At 42.5% G+C, this 27,281-nt stretch overlaps 1 protein-coding gene across 12 annotated transcripts in view; it reads left to right on the top strand.

The window, feature by feature from the left end:
* PPP6R2 (protein phosphatase 6 regulatory subunit 2) overlaps positions 1-27,281 on the top strand; it is a 170,811-nt gene that overhangs the window by 9,974 nt on the left and 133,556 nt on the right. For 4 of the 12 annotated variants that reach the window (XM_069102966.1, XM_069102960.1, XM_069102964.1 and 1 more), the window contains exons 1-2: positions 15,010-15,156; positions 16,356-16,432. The gene's annotated coding sequence lies outside the window, so the exon portion shown is untranslated. Of the gene's footprint in view, positions 1-11,330; positions 11,517-15,004; positions 15,157-16,355; positions 16,433-24,159; positions 24,269-27,281 lie in introns of those variants that run through there. The other 8 variants (XM_069102952.1, XM_069102953.1, XM_069102958.1 and 5 more) reach the window with 5 other exon arrangements.

Genomic DNA, 27,281 nt, shown 5'->3' with positions numbered 1-27,281 from the left:
AACTTTCCTATCAGTCTAGTGTATCACTATCCTCCCAGTCACTTGAAGTGTTGCAACCACGGTGGCATCCTTACCTCCACCATCTTTCTCACCTTCCATGTCCAATCAGTTTCCATGTCCTCTTTCTTTGGTTTTCATGCCATCTCTCTTATATGCTCCCTTCTCTCCTCTAACATTGCCACCGTTCCAGGGCAGGCCTTCACCACCATACCCAGCCATTGCAATAGCCTGTGTATTGGTCTGCCGCCTCAAGGTTCTTTCCACTCCAGTCTGTCTTCCAAAGCGTGAGGCTGACCACGTCATCTCCTGGATTCAGTCCATGCCAAAGGATCCTTATTGCTTTCAGGATTAACCAGAAAGTCCTCTGTTTGATTTGGCCCTTTCCTGCCTCTTGTACCTTACATCCTCCCACTTACTCTGATTTAGTAAAACAGGCCTCCTTGCTTTCCCTTGCATGTGTGCTGTAACATTCCATCATCTCCCATCTGTGAGTGTTTTCCCTGGTGATGCCCCATGCTTGGAGCTGTCTCTTTACCAGTTTTGCTTTCGAACCTCCCCAGCTTCCTTCCAACCCCAGGCAAAGTGCCCCCTTTTACAATGAGCCTTTCCCAAGCATTCTTAATTATAGAGCCTTCCCTCTCAGACAACCTCCAGTTTCCATATATCTGTCCTATTTGTACATACCTGTTGGCTTGTGGTCTCCCCCTTCAGTCCATGGCAGTAGGGACTGGTTTAACCCTTTCTCTGTATCCTCAGGGTTTAGCACAGTGTCTGGAATATAGTAGGCACTTGATAGCTATTTATTGACTGGCTTCAGACTTTGAAAGGCAGGGGTGGGAGCTTCAGCTGTATTTGGTGAGCAGTTATGAATCACCATTATGTTAATTCTCTTTTTAATTCCAGATTGTTCTCCAAAATGGTTGGATCAATTCACAGTTCTACCAACAGTGTATCAGTGTCCCAATTTTTTCACATCTCCACAAACATTTATCATTTTCCCATTCTATTTTTTTAGCCAATTTGATAGGTGTTAGATGTTATCTTAAAGTTGTTTTCATTTGCATTTCTCTAATCACTAATGATTTAGAGCATTTTTTCATTTGACTATGCACAGCTTTGATTTCTTCATCAAAAAACTGCTTGTTTATATCCTTTGACTAGTTATCAATTGGAGAATGACTCATGTGCTTATAGATTTGACAAAGTTCTCTCTATATTTTAGACATGAGACCTTTATCTGAGAAACGGTCTATACATTTTCCACTCAATTTTCTGCTTTCCTTCTAATTTTGGCTACATTGTTTTTATTTGTACAACTTTAATTTAATATAATCAAAATTACCCATTTTATACTTCACAATGCTCTCATTTATTCTTAAATTCTCCTATCCATAAAGCTGACAAGTATCTTAGCACAATTGCAATATTTACAGCACCCACAACATGATAAAGACCATGACTATAAGTATTGCATGATGTTCGATTGCAAAATATGCCAAACTCTCCAGATAGAGGACAGAACTGAAGGATTTATTTAGACACCAGAAAACCGAATCGCAAAATCATTAAGCTGATTCTATCATTGCACCAAAGATATTCAGAAGCCATAATAACACTGAGAGCCATGCCATCCTTTAGCCTTCCCACAAACCAATACAAGATCAATATTTACTCACAAAACTCTCTGTCTCCTTGCCTGAGCTCCTCTGTCCCCACCATCTGGCTAGTTCTGAACTAGCTTCTTGTGGGCTCTTTATATACCACTTTATAATGCAATTTAAGATCTGCTACTGCTAAATCTCCTTCTCTTACATTTTTTTCATTAATTTCTTTGATATTTTTGACCTTGTCTAGATCAGTAAAATAATTTTTTGGTAATTTAATTGGGATGGCATTGAATAAGAAGATTAGGTACAATTTTCTATTATATTTTGGCTCTGCTGACTCATGAACAATTGCTATTTCCCAAAGTATTTAAAGCTGACTTTGTATAAAAAGTATTTTATAATTCTGTTCATGTAGTTCCTGGGTTTGTCTTGACAGGCATATTCCCAGGTATTTATATTATCTAGGGTTATTTTAAGGGAAATATCTTAGTATTTCTTCATGCAGGACTTTATGACATATAGAAATATTGATGATTTACATGTTTATTTTATATCTTGATGCTTTGCTAAAATTATTAATTGTTTCAACTAGCTTGTTAGTTGATTCTCTAGGATTTTCCAAGAATGTCATCATAGACTGAGTTCATGGAGACACCAGTGAGTTCTTGTATTCTCTGAAGCAGGAACTAGAGGGATCATAGAATTAGCTCTTGAAGGGACCAGTCCAGGCAGGGAGACCAATTAAGAGTCTGTCACAGTAGTCCACATGAGAGTGGTAACAGATTGAACTATGGTGGTGCCAGATGAGTACAGAGAAAAGGATTGATGAGAGAGATGGGGAAGTTTTGGCACATATTTTGGCAATAGATCAACTCTGTGAGATGAATGAGGGGGGGCAGTTGGGGAAAACCCGAAAGGTGCAAACCTGGGTCAGGAGAAGGGTTGGTTTAGTTCTGGATATTTGAGTTGATCATCCAGATCCATCCAACATCCAGGCTAAGATTTCCAAAGAACAGATGGTATTACAGGACTAGAACCCTGAGGTAGGCCTTTACATTTTTCTACTGACCAATTTTCTCTGCCCACCAAGGTTTCTAGTTTCTTTGAACTCCTCAGAATGGATTAGATTGTGATCAATTTCTAAGTTCTGCCACCTACTGTCAGTATATCAGGAGTTTTTGAGTGATCAGCTGTCTGGTAATTAGCCCCCCCCACACACACACACTTTAGTCTCTCCCACCTTGTTACTGCTCACAATTGCTTCCAAATCTTTTTTTTTTTAGCTCATCTTTAAAAAAAAAACCTTTTATTTTTATGGCACTTTAATTGTTAAATATATCCTTCCTTTTGCCCAGTGAATTTTCCCTTGTAACAAAATTTTAAAAAGAAAAATCAAAGTGACTTTGGTTGAATTGAGTATATTTAGCCTAGAGAAGAGATGACTCAAGCAAACTACAGTAGCTCTCTTCAAGTAACTAAAAAAATGTGAAGATTCAGTTTTCTTTAAATTTCAGTTCTGAATTCTCTCCCTCTTGTCTCTTTCTACCTTACTCATTGAAAAAGCCAAAATAATAGCAACCAAAACCCCAACCTCAGCAAAATCTCATTTGTTCACAAAAAGAAATGAAAGAAACTGTATTTCAGTTTGGACTTTGAATCCATGGGTTCTCTCTCTGGAGTTGGATAACATGTTTGATCATGAGTCCTTTGGAACTCTGTCAGTCAGATCCTAAGTTTTTTAAAGCTGTTTATCTTTATAACATTTTTGTTGTATTGTTGTTATCGTATATATTGGTCTCCTAGCTCTGTTCACATCACTTTTCAGCAATTCATACATGTTTTTCCAGGTTTCTCTGAAACCATCCCCTTCATAATTTCTTTTTTTGGAGGGGAGAGGGCAGGGCAGTTGGGGTTAAGTGACTTGCCCAAGGTCACACGGCTAATAAGTGTTAAGTGTCTCAGGCCGGATTTAAACTCAGGTCCTCCTGACTCTGGGGCCAGTGCTCTATTCACTGAGCCACCTAGCTACCCCAAACCCTTCATAATTTCTTACAGCACAATAGTATTTCATCACATTCATATGCCATAACTTGTTCAGCCATTTGCAACTGATGGCATCATTTCAGTTTCCAATTATTTGCCACTATGCAAAAAGCTGCTATATTTCTGTAAATATAAATCCTTTTTCTCTTTCTTTAGTTTCTTTACCAATAGCCATATTGCTGGGTCAAAGGACAGGCACAATTTAATACATTTGGGGGCATAGTTCCAAATTGCTTTTTAGGATGTTGGACCTGTTCACAGTTCCACCAATGATGCATTTTGCACAGTCCCTTCAGCATTTGTCATTTTCCTTTGTGTCAACTTAGATCAATTCGATGGGTACAATGTAATACCTTAGAGCTGATTTACATTATATTATTGTAATTATTAGTTATTTGGAGCATTTTTTTTCATAATGCTTCCTATCCTTTGACCATTTATCATTTAGGGAATAGCTCTTATTCCTATAAATTTGACCCAGTTCCCTATACATCTTAGAAATGAAACCTTTAAAGAGAAGAAAAAGAAATTGAAGGGATTAGAATAGGCAATGAGAAAACAAAACTATCACTCTTTGCAGATGATATGATGGTATACTAAGAGAATCCTAGAAAGTCAACTAAAAAATACCTGAAACAATAAACAACTTCAGCGAAGTTGCAGGATATAAAATAAGCTCACAAAATCATCACCATTTCTATATATTACCAACATCAAGAGATAGAAAGAGAAATTCCATTTGAAATAACTGTAGACAATATAAAATATTTGGGAATCTACCTGCCAAGACAAACCCAGGAACTATATGAACACAATTACAAAAAACTTTTCATGCAAATAAAGTCAGATATAAACAATTGGAAAAATATCAATTGCTCATGGGTAGGCTGAGCTAATATAATAAAAATGACAATTCTGGTCAAATTAATTTACTTATTCAGTGCCATAACAATCAAACTACCAAAAAATATTTTATAGAGCTAGAAAAAAATAATAACAAAATTCATCTGGAAGAACAAAATGTCAAGAATATCAAGGGAATTAATGAAAAAAAGAATGCAAAGAAAGGTGGCCTAGCTGTAGATTTAAAACTCTCTTATAAAGCAGCAATCATCAAAACTACTTGGTGCTGGCTAAGAAATAGAGTGGTAGACCAGTGGAATAGATTAGGTACACAAGACACAGTAGTAAATAATTATAATACTAATGTTTGATAAATCCAAAGACTACATCTTCTGGGATAAGAGCTCACAATTTGACAAAAACTGCTGGGAAAACTGGAAAATAGTATGACAGAAACTAGGTATGTAATCTCATACCCTATACCAAGATAAGGTCAAAATGGGTACATGATTTAGACAAAAAGGGTGATACCATAAGCAGATTAGAAGAGCAAGGAATAATTTATCTGCTAGATCTATGGAGAAGGGAAGAATTTATGACCAAACAAGAGATAGAGAACATTATGAAATGCAAAATGGATGATTTTGATTACATTAAATTAAAAAGGTTTTGCACAAACAAAATGAATGCAACTAACAGAAGGAAAGCAGAAAGCTGAGAAACAGTTTTTACAGCCAATGTTTTTGATAAAGGTCTCATTTCTAAAACATAAAGAGAACTGTATCTAATTTATGAAAATACAAGTCATTCCCCAAATGATGAATGTCTAAAGGATATGAACATGAAGTTTTCAGATGAAGAAATTAAAACTGCCTATAGTCATGGGAAAAAATGCTTTAAATCACTATTGATTAGAGAAATGAAAATTAAAACAACTCAGGTACCACCTCACAGCTATAAGATTGGATAATTTGACAGAAAAGGAAAATGATAAATGTTGGAGATGTAGGAACACTCATGCATTGTTGGTAGAGCTGTGAACTGATCCAACCATTCTGGGGATTAATTTGGAGCTATGCCCAAAGGGCAATGAAACTGTGCATGCCCTTTGATCTAGCAATACCACTACTAGGTCTATCCCAAAGAGATTGTGAAAAAGGGAAAAAGAACCTGCATGTAAACAAATACTTATAGGAGCTCTTTTTGTGGTGTCAAAGAATCGGAAACTGAGGGGTTGTCCATCACATGGGGAATGACTGAACAGTTGGGGTATATAAATGGAATGGAATACTATTGTGCTATATGAAATGGGAATCAGGTGGATTTTAGAAAAACCTGCAAAGACTTACATGAACTGATGCTGAGTGAAGTGAGCACAACCAGGAGAACACTGGACACAGTAACAGCAATACTGCGTACTGATCAATTATGATACTTAGCTCTTCTCAGCAATACGATGATCCAACACAATTCCAAAAGACTAGTGATAGAAAACACAATCCACATCTAGAGAAAGAATTGTCGAGTCTGAATGCAGATTGAAGCATACTATTTTCATCTTGTTTTTTTGTTTTTTCTTTCTTGTGGTTTTGCCCTTTTGTTATGATTCTTCTTTCACAACATGACTGATGTGGAAATACATTTAACATTGTACATGTATAACCTATATCAAATTGCTTACTGTCTTGGGGAGAGGGAAGGGAAAGAGGGAGAAAAAATTGGAACTCAAAATCTTACAGAATGAATGTTAAAAACTATCTTTACTTGTAATTGGGAAAATAATATTATTAAGTACCAAAAAAAAGAACTGATGAACAGGATATTTTCAGAAAGATCTGAAAAAACTTACGTGAACTGATGCAAAGTGAAATGAACAGAACCAGGAAAATATCTTACACAGTAACCGCAATATTGCATGATGATCAACTGTGAATGATTTAGCTATTCAAGGCAATGCAGTAATCTAAGACAATTCTGAAGGACTCATGATGAAAATTGCTATCTACCTCCAGAAAATGAACCGATGGAGTCTGAATGCAGTTCAGAGCATACTTTTAAAAACTTATTTTCTGTTTCTTTTGCCTGTGTTTTCTTTCACAACATGACTATTATGAAAATGTTTTATATGACTGCAGATGTGTAACATATCAAATTGCTTACCTTCTCAAAGAGGGGAGAGAGGAGGGAGGGAGAGAATTTGATACTCTAAAATTTTAAAAAGTGTTAAACATGTTTTACATATAATTTTTTAAATATATATTTGTTTTTTGGAGGGGCACTTGGGGTTAAGTGACTTGCCCAAGGTCACATGACTAGTAAGTGTTAAGTGTCTGAAGTCATATTTGAACTCAAGTCCTCCTGACTCAAGGGCTGGTACTTTATTTACTGCAACACCTAGCTTCCCCCTCTATTTTCTTTTTTTTTTTTTAATTTTTAAAAGCAATTGGGGTTAAGTAACTTGCTCAGGGTTACACGGCCAGTTATTTTGTGTGGGTGGTAAGTATCTGAGGCCAGAACCAATACCTGGTCTCTCAATGCCAGGGACAGTGCTCTTACTTGCTTCACCACCTTCCCGCTGCCTTTATTTTCTTTTTGATGTCATTCTTTAATGTCTAAATCGTGTAGCCATCTGGTGTTTGTCTTGGTATACGATGTGAGATGTTGGTTTCTGTCTAGTTTCTGCCAAACTACTTTCTAGTTTCCCAGCAGTTTTTGTCAGATAGTGAGTTCTTGCCCCAATAGTTGGGATCTTTGGGTTTATCAAACACCAGGTTATTGTGCTCATTTACCTCTGTATGTTACATACCTAGTCTATACCGCTGATGAACTTCTCTATTTCTTAATCAGTACCAAAATGTTTTGATGATTATGACTTTGTAGCATATTTGATGATCTGGTTCTACTGGGCTCCCTTCCATCCCACTTCCTTTTCATTAATTCCTCTGAGAAACTTTTATTTCTCCCAAAGGATTTTGTTGTTATTATTATTTTTAGCTCTATAAAGTAAGGTTTTGGTAGTTTTATTGGCATTGTACCAAATAAGTTAATTTAAAGTATTGTTTTTTTTTAAATTATATTAGCTCTTCCTACCCATCAACAATTAATATTCCCCCAATTATTTAGCTCTATTTGTTATGTAAAGAGTGTTTTATAATTGTGTTCATATAGTTCCTATGTATGACAGTATTTTATAGTGTTTTTAGTTATTTTAAATTGAATTTCCCTTTCTGTCTTTTCCTGCTAGATTTTGTTGGTATCTATAAAAAGTGCTGATGATTTGTGTGGATTTATTTTTATATCCTGCAACTTTGTTGAAATCATTAATTATTTCAGTGAATTTCTTCGTTGACTCTCTGGATTCTCTAAGTAAGCTATTATGTCATCAGCAAGAAGTGATAATTCTGTCTTATTCTTCACTTATTCTTTTAATTTCTTTTTCTCATCTAATTACTCGAATTTCCGGTATAATATTAAACAGTAATGCTCATAATGAACATCCTTGCTTTAAGTCTGATCACATTAGAAAGACATCTAGCATATCCCCATCACATATAATGCTGGCACTTGATTTTAAGTAGATACTGCTTATCATTTTAAGGAAAGCTCTGTTTATTCCTATGCTTTCCAGTGTTTTTTTTCCCTTAAACAGGAATGGGTGTCGTGTCTTGTCAAAGGTTTTTCTGCATCTGTTACTATAACAATAGGATTTCTGTTGTTTTTCTTATTAATATGGTCAATTAGGTTAAGCTTTCTTAATATTGAACCAGACCTGTATTCCTGGTATAAATCTAGCCTAGTTATAGTGTTTAATCTTTGTGGTATATTACTATAGTCTCTTTGTTAATAGCTTATTTAAAACTTAAAAAAAAAACAGTAGTCATTAGGGATTTTGGTCTATAGTTTTATTTCTCCATTTTGACTCTCAGTTTAATTATTAAAACTCCATTTGTATGAAACAAGATTTATCTAGGCCTGAGAGTGGTAAATTGAGGGCCTCCATAGTTGTAATTTTACTATCTATTTCCTCCTATAACTCACTTAACTTTCCCTTTAAGAATTTAGGTGCATTTGGTACATATATGTTCACTATTGATATTCATCACCTATGGTACTTTTTAGCAAAATGTAGTTTCCCTGTTAATCTCTCTTATTAGGTCTATTTTTGTTGTTACTTTGTCTGACATCCTGCTTATTACACCTGCTTTTTTTTACTTCAACTGAAACGTAATAAATTCTGCTCTAGCCCCTTATTTTAACTCTATGTAACTTTCTCTTTCAAGTTCCTTGTATTATTGAATTATTGTTTCTAATCCATCCTATCTGCTTCCATTTTATGAGTGAATTCATCCCACTCGTGATTATGATCACTAATTATGAATTTCTTTCATACTTTTCCTTCTCTTTTCCCCCTCAACTCTTCCTTGAGATTTTTGCCTCTGAGGAATTCCTCCCTTATTTCCCCTCCCTTTTCTTATTCTCCCCCCCTCCCTTCCTTTTATCTTATTCCCTTTAGTTTCCTTGTTGGGTAAGATGAATTTCTGTGCCCAAATGTGTGTTTGTATATGTTTTCTTCCTTCCTTTAACTAGTCCAGTTAGGAGTGAGATTCACATATTGCCCATTCCTTCCCACTCCCTCCTCCTTGTGGTATAGATTCTGCTTGAACACCCCACTTACATGAGATAATGACCTCTTTTCTCCTCTCTGTTTAATTCCTCTTTCCCTCCTTTTCTTTTCTTATAAGATCATCAAAGCATAATAGAATTACTCTCACACTCTTTATCTAATTAGACTCCCTCTGTGATCCTGATCATGATAGAATTCTGAGAGACTACTTATAGTATTTCCCCAACTAAGCATATACCGTGTTTCCCCGATAATAAGACCTATCCCCCAAATAAGCCCTCCCCTTACTGTGTAAGATTCCTCTAAAATAAGCCCTCCCCCGAAAATAAGCCCTATTGAGATTGCTACTGTAGTGAAGGTGATCCCCTGTGCTACACGCTACATTACGGTACTCTCTGTATGCACCGTTCCCCTCCCCCCCCACGTGAAACACATGCCGCGCTCCGAGCTGCATCCAATCAGAGCTGCAGCAGTGAGTGCGTCATCCTATTCTTCCCCAGTGATTTGCTTATTGAATAAAGGTACATTTTTTGGTTCACGTTTACCTGTTTATTAAAATTGCTGTCAATGTTCATTAAAATAAGCCCTCCCCTGAAAATAAGCCCTCTGGTGTTTTTCTGTCCAAAAAAAAATAATAAGACAGTGTCTTATTATCGGGGAAACACAGTATATATATATATATATATATATATGTGTGTGTGTGTGTGTGTGTGTGTGTGTGTATTTTTACTTTGTTAGTCCTTTATGATTGATCATTCATGCTTTCTTTTTAGGTTGCTCTTGACTCCTATGTTTGCACTTCAGAGATTCTGGTGTTTTCATCAGAAATGCTTGAAATCCCTCTATTTCATTGAAAACCTATTTTCCCCTGTAGGAATATATTCATTTTTGCTGTATAAGTTTATCTTGGTTTCAAGCCTGCATCTTTTGTCTTCTGTAATGTCATATTCCAAGCTTTCTACTCCTTGAAGTGGTACCTGCTAAATCTTACATGATCCTGACTGTGGCTCCTTGGTGCTTGAATTCTTTCTTTTTGACTGCTTGAAGTATTTTTTCTTTGACCTTTGAGCTCTGAATTTTGGCTTTAATATTACTTGGAGTTATCACTTTGGGGATTTCTTTCAGGAGCTGACCAGTGGATTCTTTCAATTTCTATTTTGCCATCTCCTACAAGATCTAGGCAGTTTTCCTTAATGATGTCTAGGCTTTTTTTTTTTTTGGTCATGGCTTTCAGGGAGTTCAATGATTCTTAAGTTCTCTCCTCAACCACTTTTCCAGGTCATTTTTTTTTGCGGTGAAGTACTCTTCTCCTCCTTCTCCTCTTCCTCCTTCTCTTTCTCCTTCTCCTCTTCCTTCTTCTCCTCCTTCTCCTCTCCCTCTTCCTTCTCTTTTCCCTCCTCCTTCTCCTCTCCCTCTTCCTTCTCTTTTCCCTCCTCCTCCGCCTTCTCTTTTTGACTTTGAATATTTCTTTATGGAATCAATAGTTTCTGTTTTATCCATTCTAATGATCAAGAAGTTCTTTTCTTGGATAAGTTTTGTATTTCTTCTTTTAAGCTGTTAATTCCCTTTTCGAATCTTCTATAGCCCTCATTTCTTTTATCCACCTTTTCCCTACTACTCTCATTTATTTTTAAAAATAATTTTCATTGTTGTTAATTCATTTCAGTTATGTCTGACTCTTTGTGACCCCATTTGGAGTTTTCTTGGCAAAGATGCTGGAATGGCTTCCTCTGTCCTTCTCCAACTTATTTTACAGATGAGGAAACTGAGGCAAAGAAGGTTAAGTGACTTGTTTAGGGTCGCACAGTCAGTGTCTGAGGCTGAATTTGAATTCAGGTGTTCCTGACTATAGGTTCAGCACTCTATCCCCTGCACCACCAAGCTGCCCCAAAATAATTTTTAGCTCTCTTTTAAGGGAAAAAAAAAACCCACCTCTTGCAGGAATTCTGATTAACTTGTGTCCAAGTTACATTTTTCTTTGAGGCTTTGGTCTTAAATATTTTTGAGTCATTCTCTTCTTTTTGTGTTTGTGTCTTAAGCTTCCTTGTTGCCATAAGAACCCTTTATGGTAGGATTCTTTTTTTTTTTTTGGTTCATTCTTCCAGCCTACTTCTTGACTTTGGGCTTTATGTTAGTGCTAGGGTCTGTGTATTGCTGGAGGGAATGTCTGGCCTGATCTTCTCTCTTCTGACATACTTCTTTTGTTTTCACAGCTCCGGCTGGGGGCTTGCAAGCTTTCAGTTCTCCTAAAGCGATATGAAGTGATATGATGGGTCTGTTTGCTGCCTTGCTGATCTGAAGTTCCTGATCCCAGTTGGTGTTTGTCGGCTTCTCCCTCAGGAGTTTCAGCGGGCAGCTGCTTGTCTGAGCTATTATTAGATCCTTTGGAGGCCCTGCAGGTCCGAGTGACTGAACTTCAGGCTCCTCTTTGATCTGGCACTCCTGCCTTGGTTATTCCACTGCTTCTCCCTGGGCAGGAGGCTCAGATTGAGACCCCACCCTGCTCCTAGGGTCAGCGCCACACAAGTACAATTTGCCTCTGAACTTGTTCCTTGCCCAGTACAGAGAATTGGTAGTCAGTACTCCTCTCCACCACTGAATTTCCTGATCCTTGCCACCTCCGTCCCACTAGGGAACTGGGCAGTAGGTGACCAAGCTGGTCAATGGCACCAGGTTCTGTACCCTGAGCTAGGTCAGGAGACTCCTGGCATCGCCATGCCCAGTCCTGCTTCTCTTTCAGTCTCTGTGCTGTGTGTTGGTGATGTCAGCATGGCACTCTTCTGACCAGACCCATTTCCCAGTGTTTGTAATGTCTCTGTCTGACTCCCCAAGCCACCTTAGGCTGCAAAAATGACCTCTAGTGACCTTTTCTTGACTTCCCTGATTAAGAATTTGGTTGGGTGCATTTGCTAGACCTTTGTGGTGGAGGGTGATGGGAGAAATGGACAGTACTTCTTTCTGCTACTCTACCATTTTGAAGCCATCTCTGTCTGCAGGTATATGAAGGGTTGTCATTTGGAGAAAGGATTAGATTTGTTCTCTTTCGAGTAAGAACCATTCCCCAATGGATAAATTGGCCAAAGGACCAATTTTCAAAAGAGGAAACCCAAACTACTAATGCATATGTGAAAAAATCACTAATAATTAGAAAGATGCAACTTAAAGCCATTCTGAATGGCCACATCACAGCCACTGGGTTGACAGAGGTGACAAAAAAAGGAAAATGACAAATGCTAGAGAGGCTGGGAAACGAGACACAAGTGCCCTGCTGGTGAAGCTGAGAACTGTGCAACAGTTCTGGAGAATGACTTGGAAAAGGCCCCCAAAGCTACAAATGCTTTGCATGTCCTTTGACCTCCTGAGTGTTGAGGGTCTGTGCCCTCACCAGACCCCACAGAGGAAGAGAAGCACCCATCTATACAGAAGTACAGCAGCTCTTATCATGGTGGCAAAGAATTCTAAACCTCAGCCCCCAGCAGTTGGGGAATGGCTGGACCACCTATGGCTTTTGACTAGAATAGACTCCTTGTATGCTATAAAAAAAATCATGAAGGGAATGGTTTCAGAAACTGGGGAAAACAGCTAGGTGGCATGGTGGATAGAGCATTGGACTTTGAGTTAGGAAGACCTGCGTTTGAATCTTGCCTCAGAGACTTTCTAGCTCTGTGACTCTGGCCAAGTCACATAACCTCTCTCAGCCTGAGATGTTTGCTCATCTATAAAAATAATAATGGTACTTGCCTTGCAGAGTTGTAAGCTATTTTGAAACCTTACAGTTCTGTATACATTAGCTTTTATTATTGTTATGAATTGAGTGAAGTGAGCAGAACCAGGAAAAGAATCTATACAATAACAGCATCATAACAAGAAAGACTTTGAAAGAATCAGGAGCTCTTATCAGTGCAGTGACTCACCCTGATTCCAGGGACTCATAATGGAACCTGCTGACTACCTCCTGACCAAGGGGCATGGTCTTGGGGCATATTGAGATGTCGATTTTTCAGACATGGCTAGAGGGGGGATTTAGTTTGCTTGGCTATGTTACATCTGTTACAAGGTTTTGGTTTTTGTTTCTTCAATAGGAGGTGGACAGGAGGTAGGAAGGAGTCAAGGTGTATTTTTATTTGAAAAAAAATAAACAAAAAGAAAAAGAGGTTCTGTTTGGCCTCGAAGAATAGAACCAGGAAGCAAGAGATAGGAGTTGCAAAGAGGCAAATTTGGGCCTGATACCAGGAAAAAACTTGTGAACAATGAGCTGTGCCAGTGCAGACTGGGCAGCCTTGAGGCCCTGGGTCCTCTCTTGTGGAAGCTCTCCAGGCAGAGACCACACAGCTTGTCTACTGTGTTACTGGGGTGATTCCTCTCATGGTGGTTGTCCCACTTCCTTCCTGCTCTCACTCTTTTTCTCTGGCAGCAAAACCAATCAACAACCAGTCGTGTTTGCCTTTATTTGTCATTTTTGCCATTCAGCTGGTTGTGAGGCAGAGCATCAGGGTGCTTGTGCATTATTCCTTTATTAGTGATTTGACATGATGTTAATCGGAAATTCTTTGGAGATTGTTGTATTCCATGTTTTGCTGCCATTCAACACCAATAGAATCTTGATATTAAAAGGAGAGACCTTTGTTTCTTAAAAATAATTTTTTAGGAAAAAAAAAAGGGTGACTAGGTGGCGCAGTGAATAGAGCAGTGACCTTGGAGTCAGGAGAACCTGAGTTCAAATCCGGTCTTGGACACAACACAAAAAGTAGCCGAGTGACCTTGGGCAGGTCACTTAACGCCAATTGCCTTCCAAAAAAGCAAAAATAAATAAATAAATTTTTAGGGGCAGCTAGGTGGCGCAGTGAATATAGCACCAGCCTTGGAGTCAGTAGGACCCGAGTTCAAATCTGCCATCAGACACTTAACCCTTACTAGCCCTGTGACCTTGGGCAAGTCACTTAACTCCCCCTTCCAAAAAGCAAAAAAAAAAAAGGCTATTTCCTGTTTTTAATTTTTTACATCCCTTGTATCCCTTCCCCTTCCCCTATCAGAGAGCCATCCCGTAGGCCAAAATGTATTTTTTGGAGAGGAAGGCATTCAGTGCCAGTGACGGATTCACTAAACAAGACCCAAAGGTGGTCAGTGCATGACCCCTGTACACAGGGGACGCCCCCCCAGGGGTGGGCTGGGGCTGGCTTCTCCTCCCCGCCATCAGTTCACTTGTGACTGTCCCACGTATGTCCCTGTTCTGTCTGTGTGCAGCACTCAGGGCCGCTGCCTCCGCATCCAGGGCGCAGCGCTGCTCTCGCTTCTCTGGAAGCCGTGGGGCTTTTGGTCCTTGGCGTCTTCCCCAGGGCCCGGGGCCGGGGGCCGGGGGCCGGGCTGCAGTCTCGAGGGTGAAGACCAACGAGGGGGTCAGTCTGGCAGGAGGGCGGCTGGTGTGAGTCAGGCCCGTCCCACGAGGCGGCCGCCCTCCAGGGCATCGCTGGGGCTCCACTCTGGGGGGGGGGGGGGGGCGCCCCCCCCCCCCCGCGGGGCGCCCCCCCCCCCGGGGCTTTGTTGGGTACCGGGGGGGGGGGGGGGGGGCGCCGCTCCGAGGCCCCCTCAGCGTCGCCGTTCATCAGGGACGCTGGGACGGAGATTCCGGATGGTGGATTGCAGGTCCGGGGTTCTCGTGACAGAGGGGGAAACTGAGGCGCCACGTGCTCGGCCTGGGACATCCGGGGCAAAGACCCCCTCCCCCACCCCCAGAGAGCGGGGCGGGGCCTGCGGGGGTGGGGGGAGGGGAGAACGCCGCACGGCGCAGGCCTCGGCCTCAGGCCCCGCCCCGTCCCCCGCGCGCGCTCTCGGTCGCCCCGCCCTCGACTCCGCCCCGCCGCCGCCGCGGGCGCGCGCGTGTCAGGCGCCTCTGCAGCCGCCATTTTGGAGTGAGTCGGCCTGAACCCCGAGCCGCGGCGGAGCCAGGGAGGCCTGCGGCGGCGGCGGCAGCGGCGTCGGGGCGGCGGAGCCGCGGAGCGCCCGGAGCGCCCGGAGCCCAGCGCCGAGGCCGAGGCGCAGGTAAGGGAGGGCCGGCCCCGGGGGCGGGGGGGGGGGAGGGCAGCAGGCGCCCCCTCCCCCCCGCCCGGGCCGGGCTCCTGTCACCCGCCCCCTCCCCGCCCGCTCCCCCCGGCCCCGGCGCTGTCACTTCACCTGTTGCTGTCAGCGGCCCTGGAGCCGCCCCCGCCCCCGCCCCCCTGGGGCGCTGCCCCTCCCGGCCGCCGGCCCCGGGGCTGGTCAGCTCCTTGCCCAGGGCCCGTGACCCGGGGGCGGGCGAGGGCTCCGGGGCTCAGCGGGAGTCCCCGGCACGTGCACGCCCCGGGCTGGGGGGAGGGGGAAGGAGGCCCCGCGCCGGGAGCCCCTGCCCCTGCTGACGTCACGGGCCGTGGGCCGCGGGGCGCTTGTCCCGAGTGCGGGAGAAGTGTCAGCGGGACAGGCGGGGGCCTGGGCTCCCCGCCGCCGCTGCGGCCCGTCCCTCCGTCCCTCCGTCCCTCCGTCCGCCTCACTCTGCCAAACAGATTGCAGACTTCCAGCTTCCATATACAACCGCGAGCAGATGTCACTGGTGACAGTCACACTAAAGCCGCTTGGGCCAGAACATTTGTACTTTGAGTAGGAACTGGTTAGACGAGGTAGCGGCCCCTTCCAGCCCTGGGCACTCGGGTCCCCAGGGGCTCACCGGTGTCCGTGGCGGGGAAGCCCTGGTCACGTCTGCGGAGAAGGATCGTGGCTTCAGGGCTTGCTCCAGTGGGCCAGCCTTGGGCTCCGAGGTGGCTGAACGCCCAGAGGTCCCCCCCCCCCCAGGCGGGGGGTCCTGCTGTGGGTGGGGTCAGCCTTGGGAGCTTGACTTAGCTCTTGTGCCCACTTCGGGAGTCATGCGCCCAAATATGGAGCTCACGTGGGGGCTCATTCTGTCAGAGTTCTGTTCGTTTGGTTTTAATTTTTGCATTTGTTGGTCTGATAAGCTTCCGTTTCTTGGCTAATTTTCAAGAGTGGCATTCATTTTCACCGGGATATTTAGGGCAGAAATGGCAAATCCTGCTTGGCTTTGCCCCTCTTTACTCCTGTAGAAGTGATTTGGAACAATAAGGTGAAAGCAAATTGTTCATTAGACAGCTTACTTAGGAAATGTTAAAAGTATTTTGAAAATGAATATATTATTTAAGCTATGTATTTAATGTAGTTAATGTTATGGCCATTTTCTTGTGATCCCATTTCAGCAACCTAAGAACCAGTGGATTTGGCAGGGTGACCAACAGAACCAGGGGATGTGGTGCCTTAGATTGATTGGTTTAAGGTAATGAAAATTTTAACTTATGGTTATTTTTTGCCCTCCATACTTTTATGAGATACTTAATGTAGTATGAGGATAGCTTTTGCCGAATCTTTTTAATCTATTGAAGCATTCACTGTTTTGTATTAAAAATGCCCTAGTCATGTAGTTTAGTAGAGTATTATTATATTACTATATCACAAATGGAGAAACTGAGACAGAATAGCTATTGCCCAAGGTCACATAGGCTGCTAAGTGTGGGACCACCATTAATGATACAGCTGCTAACCCAGGTCTCCCGGCTCCTCAGTTTTTTTCTCTTGTATTCATTCTGCTTTTCATTCGCAAGTGTGAATTGTCATCTTGAGGAGATTTATTCCTAGAAAGAAAGGACCGAAATTTCAGATCTGCTTGCAAGCATGCTACATTATGAAGACTTTCTGAATTAAGGAATGTTGAGGAGGATGAGGGTGAAACCATTTCCTTCCCTCTATTTATTGCCATAGACTTAGATCTGAGGGAAAATCCAAATAGTATTAATTGTGAAAAGTTCCCCCTTGCCCCCCAAATAAAGCATCTGGGAAACACCATCATCATATGGCTTAAAAAATGAATCTTGAGGGCCTCACATTGTAACACTCCAGTGTCTGGAGAGGAATACACATTGACTTGGAAAAGAACGGAGTATCCATTAGCTCTCATTACCCTGGCCTGCTTTGGATGAATTTATGTTGAAGTGAATGCTCTGAAGACAGGAGTCTTTGGCTGAGACGTTGAATTGCCTGGCTGATACATTAGTTCTGTGTTGTCACCGACACAACCAGTTTCTGTCTTCTGTAGATAATCTTGCCCCCAAGCAGAGACTCTGGTAAAAGAGTTCACTTGGAATGGGGAGCTAGCTATGTTCCAAGGATCATTCTCTGAAACAAAGGCGCTGCATTTCAGATTGACGTCCTCAAAGTGGCTTTCTGTGGCTGCACTGTACAAGGCCTTCACCTTTGTGCCCACTCTTCTCAGGATGCAGAGGGCTCCTATGCTTATTTTTCACATAGCCATCTGCCGAGTGTGAAGGAGTGCCCTCCAAACCCAACTGCCCCTGGAGACTCTTGGCCATGCCAGCCTCATGTGCCAAGGGCCTTCCTTCAGGAGGTAGGCTGCCCATGGAGCATTGGGCTCTCCAGAGGACTTAGATCTGATCCTGCCATTGGAAGGGACCTTCTGGGGGTCAACCAAATGAGGTGTTCAGAGCCCCGTGGGCTAGCCCGTCACTAAAAAGATCTCTCCACTGTAATATACCTGACAGGTGCTCCTCCAACTACTGTCGAGGCCACTCTAATTCTTAGGAATTGTTTCCCAGTATTCCCAAGCACCTGGCTCTGTCTTCCAGAACCAAATAGAACAAGTCCAGTTCTTCTGCCTAGTAGAACATGACTCTCCTCTCTCCTCATTCCTTGTGCTCCAGGGTCTCTCACATCCAGGCTAAACATCCCCATTTCCTGAAACCAGTTCTCAGAAGACATGGGCTTGAGAGCCTTCACTGTCCTGGTCAGCCTTTCTGCAGGCCTTCAAGCTTATCAGTGTTCTGCCAGAGACAAGGCTGGGCAGGACAGCAGGACTCTTATCTTTGTATCCCTGCCTCTTTTTATGCAGCCCAAGATCATGTTATTAGCCATTTCAGCTCTTGACTCAGCCTGCAGGCCACTGGCATGCCAGTGCTCTGCCATCTTGTATTGGGGGAGCTGATTTTTTTGAGCCTTACTGTAAGATTCTACATTTATGCCTACTGAATTTTATCTAATTCAGTTCAATCCTGAGATTGAGTTTTGCCAGGATCTTATTAGTGATCTTTCCTAACTTTGAGTCATTTCCCAATTTGATAAGTATGCCATCTAAATCTTTATCCAAGTCAGGAATAAAAATGGGAGATATATGCAGGCCAAGCAAAGATCCCTCCCAAAACTACCCTCTCAAGTTCACATTGAACTCTCTGTTTTTTATCAGTTACAGTTGTTAAAAATTAACTAATTTATTTTTAGTTTTCCACATTTACTTCCATAAGATTTTGAGATATATCCCCTCCCCAAGAGGGCATACAATCTGATCTAGGCTCTACATATACCTTCATATTAAACATTTTCACATTAGTCATGATGTAAAATAGAATTAGAACTAATGGGAAGAACCATGAGAAAGAAGAAACAAAACAGAACAAACGTAAAGGAGAGCAAATGGTCTGCTTCGATTTTTCAGCCTCCAGAGCTCTTTCTCTGGACGTGGGCAGCATTTTCTATCATGAGTCTTTTGGAATTGTCTTGGATTGCTGAAAAGAACTAAGTCTATGAAAGTGGGTCATTGCGCAAAGTGGCTGGTGCTTCCTCATGTTGGCATTCCCTTGGTTCTGCTTCACTCAGCATCAGTTCATAGAAGCCTGTCTGGGTTTTTCTGAAAACTACCTGCTTATCATTTCTTATATCACAATAGTATTCCATGACTTTCATTTACCACAACTTGTTCAGCCATTCCCCAATGGATGGACTTCACCTTAATTTCCAATTCTTGGCCACCACAAAAAAGAGCTGTGATAAAGATTTCTTAAAAGTATTTATTTATTTATTTTTAGTTCTCAACATTCATTTTCACAAGATTTTGAGTTACAAATTTTTCTCCCCGTCTTTCCCTTACCTTCCACCCCAAAATAGTGAGCCTACTGAATACTCCTTCCCTGAATCTGTTCTCTCTTATATCCTCCCCCATCCCCCCCCACCCAAACTTTCTAGTTGGGCAAGAAACCATTCTATACCCCAGTACCTGTATATCTTATTTCCCTGTTGCATGGTAAAAAAACAATTTTTTTTAACATTTGTTTTGAAAACTTTGATTTCCAGATTCTTTCCCTTCTTCCCTCCTCACCCACCCCCATTGGAAAGACAAGCAATTCAATATAGGTTGTATATGTGTAGTTATGCAAAACATTTGCAGAGTAGTTATATTGTGAAAGACTAACTATATTTCTCTCCATCCTATCCTGCCCACCACTTATTCTATTTTCTACTTTGATCCTGTCCCTTTTCAAAAGTATTTGCTTCTAACTACCTTCTCCTCCAGTCTGCCCTCCCTTCTGTCACCCCCTCTCTTATCCCCTTCCCCCTTACTTTCCTGTAGGGTAAGATACCCACTTGAGTGTGTATGTTATTTCCTCCTTAAGCCAAATCCAATGAGAGTAAGGTTGTCCCATTCCCTTTCACCTTCCTGCTCTTCCCCTCCATTGTAACAGTTTTCTCTTGCCTCCCTTATATGAGGTAATTTACCCTATTCTATCTCTTCCTTTCTCCTCCTAATATATTCCTCTTTCACCTCTTAATTTTATTTTTTAGATGTCATCCCTTCATATTCAACTGATCCTGTGCCCTCTATGTATACACGTACACACACATACACACACTCATATATATTTATACACACATACACCCTCCTATACATACACATATATGTATGTGTACTTCAGCTATCCTCATGCTGAGAAGTCTCATGAGTTACAATTATCATTTTTCCATGTAAGAATGTAAATAGTTCAACTTTAATAAGTTCCTTATGATTTCCTTTTCCTTTTTACCTTCTCATGCTTTTCTTGCTTCTTGTGTTTGAAAGTCAAATTTTCTTTTTAGCTCTGGTTTTTTCATCAAGAATGCTTGAAAGTCCTCTATTTCATTGAATGACCATATTTTCCCCTGAAGCATTATACTCAGTTTTGCTGGGTAGGTGATTCTTGGTTTTAATCCTAGCTCCTTTGACCTCTGGAATATCAAATTCCAAGCCTTTCAATCCCTTAATGTAGAAGCTGCTAGGTCTTGTGTTATCCTGATTGTGTTTCCACAATTCTCAAATTGTTTATTCCTGACTGCTTGCGTTTTTTTCTCCTTGACCTGGGAACTCTGGAATTTGGCTATAATATTCCTAGGAGTTTTCTTTTTGGAATCTTTTTCAAGAGGCAATCAGTGAATCTTTCAATTTCTATTTTGCCCTCTGGTTCTAGAATATCAGGGCAATTTTGCTTAATAATTTCTTGAAAGATGGTGTCTAGACTCTTTTTTTGATCATGGCTTTCGGGTAGTCCCGTAATTTTTATTTATTTATTTTCTTTCTTTTTTTTCTCATTTTTCAAATGCTTTATTAACTTCTGATTTACATCATTCATTTCTGCCAGATTTTGAGTTAGACATTTTCTCCCCATTTTTCCCCTATCCACTGCCCCAAAATAGCAGTCCCACAGGATATCCCCTCCTCCAATCTGCTCTCTCCCATATTTTATCCCATACCCCTTTCAACTTTTCCAGTAGGGCATGGTGGATCTCTGTGCCCCAGTGCCTGTGTATCTTATATCCCAATTACATGTAAAATAGTATTAATAATAGTATATATATGTATATATATTTAAACATTTGTTTTTAAAACTTTGAATTCCAGATTCATTCACTTCCTCTCTTGTCACCCACCCTTACTGGGAAGATAAGCAGTTCAGTATAGGTTGTACATGTGTATAGCTAATGCAAAACAGTAACATAGTAGATATATTGTAAAAGACTGACTATATTTCCCTCCCTCCTATCCCACCTCCCACTTGTTCTATTCTCTACTTTGATCCCTTCCCTTTTCAAAAGTGGGTGCTTCCAACTTCCTGCCCCCCCAGCCTTCCCTCCCTTCTATCATCCCCCCTCTTATCCCCTTCCCCCCTACTCTCCTATAGGGTGAGATACCCTATTTAGTGTGGATTTCATTCCCTCCCCAAGCCAAATTCAATGAGAATAAGGTTGACCCATTCCCTTTTATCCCCTCCATTGTAATCATTTTCCCTTGCCTCTTCTATATGAGATAGTTTACCCTATTCTGTCTCTCCCCATCTCCTCCCATTATATTCCTCTCTCACCTCTTGATTTCACCTTTTAAGTATCATCCCTTCCTGTTAAATTGGTCCTGTGCCCTCTATCTATGGTATATCTGTAAACATATATGCACACATTCACACATGTATTCATATGCCCATATACCCTCATATATAGACATATATATATATATATGTAATTCTATTCCATCAACTATTTTCATACTGAGAAAAGTTTCATCAGTTACAATTATCGTTTTTCCATATAGGAATGTTAATTGTTCAACTTTGATAAGTTCCTTACGATTTCTTTTCCCTGTTTGCCTTCTCATGCTTCTCTTGCTTCTTGTATCTGAATGTCAAATTTTCTATTCAACTCTGGTTTTTTCATCAAGAATGCTTGAAAGTCCTCTATTCCACTGAATGACCATATTTTCTCCTGAAAAAGGATACTCAATTTTGCTGGGTAGGTGATTCTTGGTTTTAATCCCAGCTCCTTTGACCTCCGGAATATCATATTCCAAGCCCTTTGATCCCTCATTGTAGAAGCTGCCAGATCCAGGGTTATCCTGATTGTGTTTCCACAATATTCAAATTGTTTCTTCCTGGCTGCTTGTAATATTCTCTCCTTAATCTGGGAATTCTGGAACCTGGCTATAATATTCCTAGGAGTTTTCTTTTTGGGATCTTTTTCAGGAGGTGATTGGTGGACTCTTTCAACCTCTGTTTTGCCCTCTGGTTCTAAAACATCAGAGCAGTTTTCTTTGAGAATTTCCTGGAGGATGATTTCTAGGTTCTTAGTTTGATCATGGCTTTCAGGTAGTCCAATAATTTTTAAGTGATCTCTCCTGGATCTATTTTCCAGGTCAGTGGTTTTTCCCATGAGATATTTCACATTGCCTTCTATTCTTTCATTTGTTTGGATCTGTTTAACAACATCTTGATTTCTCATAAAGTCATTAGCTTCCATTTGCTCCAATCTAATTCTGAAGCAGTGATTCTCCTCAGTGAGCTTTTGAGATTCTTTTTCCATCTGGCAAATTCAGCTTTTTAAGGCATTCTTCTCCTGACTGGCTTTTTGAGCTTCTTTTTCCATTTGAGTTAGTCTGTTTTTTAAGGTGTGATTTTCCTCAGTCAGGCTGTTGACTCTCATTTCATAATTTTCTTGCATCATTCTCATTTCTCTTGCCAATTTTTCCTCCACTTCTCTTATCTGCTTCTTAAGGTCCTCTATGGCCTGTAACCAGCTGGTATTTTCCTTTGAAACTTTTGGTGCAGGAGTTCTGACTTCACTGTCTTCCTCCTGTTCCATGCTTTGCTCCTTTTTGTCCCCAAAGTAGGAGTCTAATGTTGGAATCTTCTGTCTGCTTTGTTTCCTTTGCCTGGTCATGTCGCCCCTCAGTCACTTGACCCCTGGGCTTTTTGCCACAGTAGGACTCTGCCACCAGACAGGGGAGCTTTCGTCCCAAATGCTGGGGTTTTCTCAGCCTCCGGAGGTATTAGATGGGTGCCCTCTCTGAGGCTTCCACACACTCTGGCAAGCTGGACACATATCCCAGGACCTCCATCCTAGACTGCAATCCAGATCCACGCAGGTTAAAGCAAGAGTGATTACCCCTCAGACTGGTGCTTGGTCCCCCCTATACTCTGCAGGCCAGGAGCTGAAGCTGCCACGTGGTGCTGGCTGGCTCTGGCTGCTGCTGATCTGGAGTCCCTCCTGCAGGTGGCTGGTCAGACCCGCCCTGGGGCTAAAACCTCTGGCTTACTAGCCGTGTGACCTTGGGCAAGTCACTTAATTCCAATTGCCTTGCCTTCCTGCCTACCAAAAAAAAATCTAACTTAGTTGATGAGTTTCCCGTGTGCTTCCCTTTGCCTCCCAAGATACCTCAGACTTTTGCTCCACATTCAAACATTTCTCTTCATGACTTCAGTTTCATTCTTGAGAGCTTCTCATCTCTCCTGGCCTGACTTATCCATGGCATCCAACTATCATTCCTTTGAACTCTTTGCAATAAACTACTCCAAATCTAGAGTATGTGTCAGACTATTCTCATCTTTCTTTTCTGTCTCAAGTCTCAGTGGAAGTGTTACTTCCTCCAGACCTTTGTTTCCCACCCCAGCAACAGGGAATCTGATCTAGAACTTTACTTTTGTGAATCCTTCACCTTTGAAGGATGCCATCATTTTTAAGGCACCTATTAGCTGCTTGTTAGTCATGGACAATGGATAGACACTGTGCTAGGGGCTGGGAGTGCAGAGAAAAGAGGAAACAGTGTCTGCCATCCTGGAGCTTACGTTCTGTCAAGGAAGTGACATGTATGTGTGTTAATAGATGCAGAATAAGTGTGTGATGGTTCCACGTGGGAGGCCCTGACAGCTGGAGCTGAATCAGGAAAGGACTCACAGCAGAGGGAAGGCAGGCGCAGAGATAGAAGGGGCATGTGATTTAGCAGGGACAGCCAAAGACCATTTGGCCTGGAATGGGAGCCTTGGGAAGGGCTGTACATACCAAGCAGAGAAATTTGGTAAGTTTTACGAGAGCTGCTGGGGTTTGGGGAGGACAGTGAACGATGCTGAGAAATACGATTCTTGATTAAGAAATGAACAGACCAGTGGTTTCTGTATAACTCAGGTGCCTCGTGTCCACATGCTTTCCTTAGGAAATAAGATGTGGGACTTGGAAAGCACTAACCATCAGCACAAATGATGAACTTAGTTATCTAATCCTGGTGTAGGGGACATTATGGGCTGCCCTGCTTTTAGCACCTCCGGGGCTCCAGCAGACGCTGCTGTTGGTCACTGTGCTGCCATGCCTCAGGGCCAGGCTTGAGACCCGTTTCCTGAATCCCTCACCCATTCCCCCTTTCTGTCCAGGTGTTCTGCTTTGGCTGCAGGAAGGTGCTGTGAAGAGGCTGCTCCTCTGGGATCTGGAGGGTCTGGTTCTAACCTGCCTCAGAGACTTCCTAGCTGTGTGACCCTGGGCAAGTCAATTCGTGTTTCTCAGCCTGCTTCCTCCTGTAAAATGGGGACAATAATAATAATAGTCTCTACCTCATAGGGTTAACATGAGGATGAAATTGTAAGGTTCTTCACAAACCTTAAAATGCCATAGAAATGCTAATTCTCAATGTTGTCATGATTGCTTCTGCTCTGTCCCGTATTTATTTTCAGTCAACCACCATTCAGCCAAAATGTTTACTATATGTGTCATGCAGGGTAGCTGGGTGGCATAGTGCATAGTGGATAGATAGATTCCAGGCCTGGAATCAGAAGTCCTGAGTTCAAGTTCAGCCTCAGACACTTCCCAGCTGTGTGGCTGGGCAAGTCACTTAATTCTGTTTGCCTCAGTTTCTTCATCTGTGAGATGAGCTGGAGAAGGAAATGGCAAACTGCAGTATCTTTGCCAGGAAAACCCCAGATGGGCTCATGAAGAGTTGGACATGACTGAAATGACTAAACAAGGATGTATCAAGTGCTGTGCTAAGCACTGGGGATACAAGAAAGGCAGAAACAATCCCTGCCCTCTAGGGAGCTCCTATTCTAAGACTGGATGTGTGTAAGACACACACAGAAGAGCAAGAAGGGAATGTGAGCAGAGAAAGCAGCAGCATCAGCTTGGGCCGCCGGAAAGGGTAGAATCTGGAAGGAAGCCAGGACAGCTCTGAGGTGGAGGGGAGGGGAAGGAACATTTCACGCATGGGGGACAGCTGTTGCAAAGACTCAGAGGTGGGAGATGAGGGATTTTGGATGAGGAACAGCAGCTAGGCCAGTATAGGAGTAGTCTAAGAGGTCTTGAGTGGGAGGAAGGGCCAGGTTAGGAGATCTTAAAATGCCAAACAAAGGACTTACTTGATGGTTGCTCGTGGAGGTACTAGGGAGCCAAAGGAGCTCGTTGAGGAATTTTGGGGGGTAGTGCTATGGTCGGATCTATACTCTAGATACTTGACTGCAGATTAGATTGGAGTGGAGAGAGACTTGAGGCAGCAGGGCAGCCAGGTGAGAGGCAGTGAGCTGAAGTATAGCATTCCCTGTGCGGCTGTAGAAGGGGGCATGGATGCAGAGATCTCAGGCCTTGGCAGCAGATTGGATGCAGATGAGGTTGAGTGAGAATGAGCCGTTTGCAGTGATCCCAAGGTTGCCAGCCTTAGGGATTGGGAAGATGGTCCCAGCAGTAAATGGGAAGGTAGGCTGAGGATGGGGCTTGGGGGAAAGAGAGGCTACACTCTGGTTTGGTCCTCGTGGGTTTGAGATGCTTACCAGCACCTCCAGTTCATGATGTCCAAGAGGTATTTCATGATATGTGACTGTTGCTTAGGCGAGAGACTGGGGATGGATAAATAAATCTGGGAATCATCTGCATAGAGATGAGAGTTGAGCCCCTGGGAGCTGATGAGATCATCAAGCAAGATGGTCTAGAGCGCAAAGAAGGGGCATAGTACAGAACCCGTGGGGCCTTTGGGGGATGTTTACAGTTAGTGGGTGTCATGTGGGTGAAGAGTGGGGAAAGGGGGAACCAGGAGAGAGCCGAGTCACAAAAGCCCAGAGAACAGAACCCCAGAAGAAGGTAGGCAACAGAGAGGTCAGGGAGCAGCAGGATTGGGAAAGTGCGCTTGGACTGGCCATTAAGAGCTCATGGGAGGCTTTGAAGAGAGCAGGTTCGGCTGGAAGCCTTATTGCTGAGGGTTTAGAAGATAGTGAGGGGAACCAAAGATACACAGCTTTCTCCAAGAATTTAGCCACAAGGAGGAGGAGGAAGTAAAGAATGGTCATTGCAGGGGATGGCCTAACTGTACTTCCTCCAGTTTATGCTTGTGAACCCAAGAGCAAGGTTTTCTATTTGTTCCCATGGAACTTCATCTCCTTTGATTCAGCTTAAGTCTGATTATTATTATTATTATTATTTGGAGGGCAGTTGGGGTTAAGTGACTTGCCCAAGGTCACACAGCTAGTTTTTGTGTTAAGTGTCTGGGGCCGGATTTGAACTCAGGTCCTCCTGACTCCAGGGCCAGTGCTCTATTCACTGCGCCACCTAGCCGCCCCTAAAGAACTTTTTTTCTTTAATTTTTGGAGGGGGGAAATCAGGGCACTTAACCAGGTGACTTAACCAAGGTCACATGGCTAGTAAGTGTTACATGTCTGAGGCTGAATTTGAACTCAGGTCCTCCTGACTCCAGGGTGGGTGCTCTATTCACTGTGCCATCCAGCTGCCCCTATTCAGCTTAAGTCTGGCCTGTTTTTGTGGGTCTTTTTAGATCCTAACTCTGTCCATAGACTCTGATTCTATTCCTCTCAGCTCTGTGTCATCTGTAGATTTGATGGGGATACATGCCATACCTTTTTTAAAGATTTACATTGATAAAATATTTATTGCCACTGGCCAAAGCACGGATCCCTGGGGTACTTCCCTGGAGGTCTCTTGCTTCATTGTCTCTTCTAGTGTATGGGTTGTATCCGTGTGAGTCACCAGAAGTGACTGGTGGACATCCGTTTTACATGTCTGAGGAGGCTTTTTGTGGCATCTTAGAGGCATCTCATTCACTAGGAAATCCAGACTGCAAGGATCACTCAGCTTTAGAGTTCTACCCAAGGCCCAAGCTGTCCAGATTTGTGAAAGACTGACTGAAAACTGAGGTCTAGCCAGCCTCAGACCCTGTTTCATTCCCTTTCTATGTCTATTCATCTGCCAGGAACTCCTGGACTACTGAACATCTTGTCATTTCCCCTACTCACCCCCACCCCAAGCTTTCCATTTCTTGCTCTGGGAACAGCAGTTAAACCAATACTAACATTGCTGTGGGAAAGGATGAGACAGATGATGCTTTCATATCACGATACACTGTGCCTCCCTCCTGGCCAGCACTCGTGTCACCTCCTCCTCTTAGAAAGTAAACTCTTTGAGGGTAGAGATGGTTTTACTTTTGTATTCTCAGTGCCTGGGACAAAACTGCCATCCATCCATCCATCCATCCATCCATCCATCCATCCATCCATCCA

This window comes from Petaurus breviceps, unplaced genomic scaffold (genome assembly GCF_028583685.1).
Source record: "Petaurus breviceps papuanus isolate PSGF00001 unplaced genomic scaffold, PetGlider_PUasm1.0 558, whole genome shotgun sequence".
Classification (NCBI taxonomy): Eukaryota; Metazoa; Chordata; class Mammalia; order Diprotodontia; family Petauridae; genus Petaurus; species Petaurus breviceps.
This window is presented reverse-complemented; position numbering and strand designations above follow the sequence as displayed.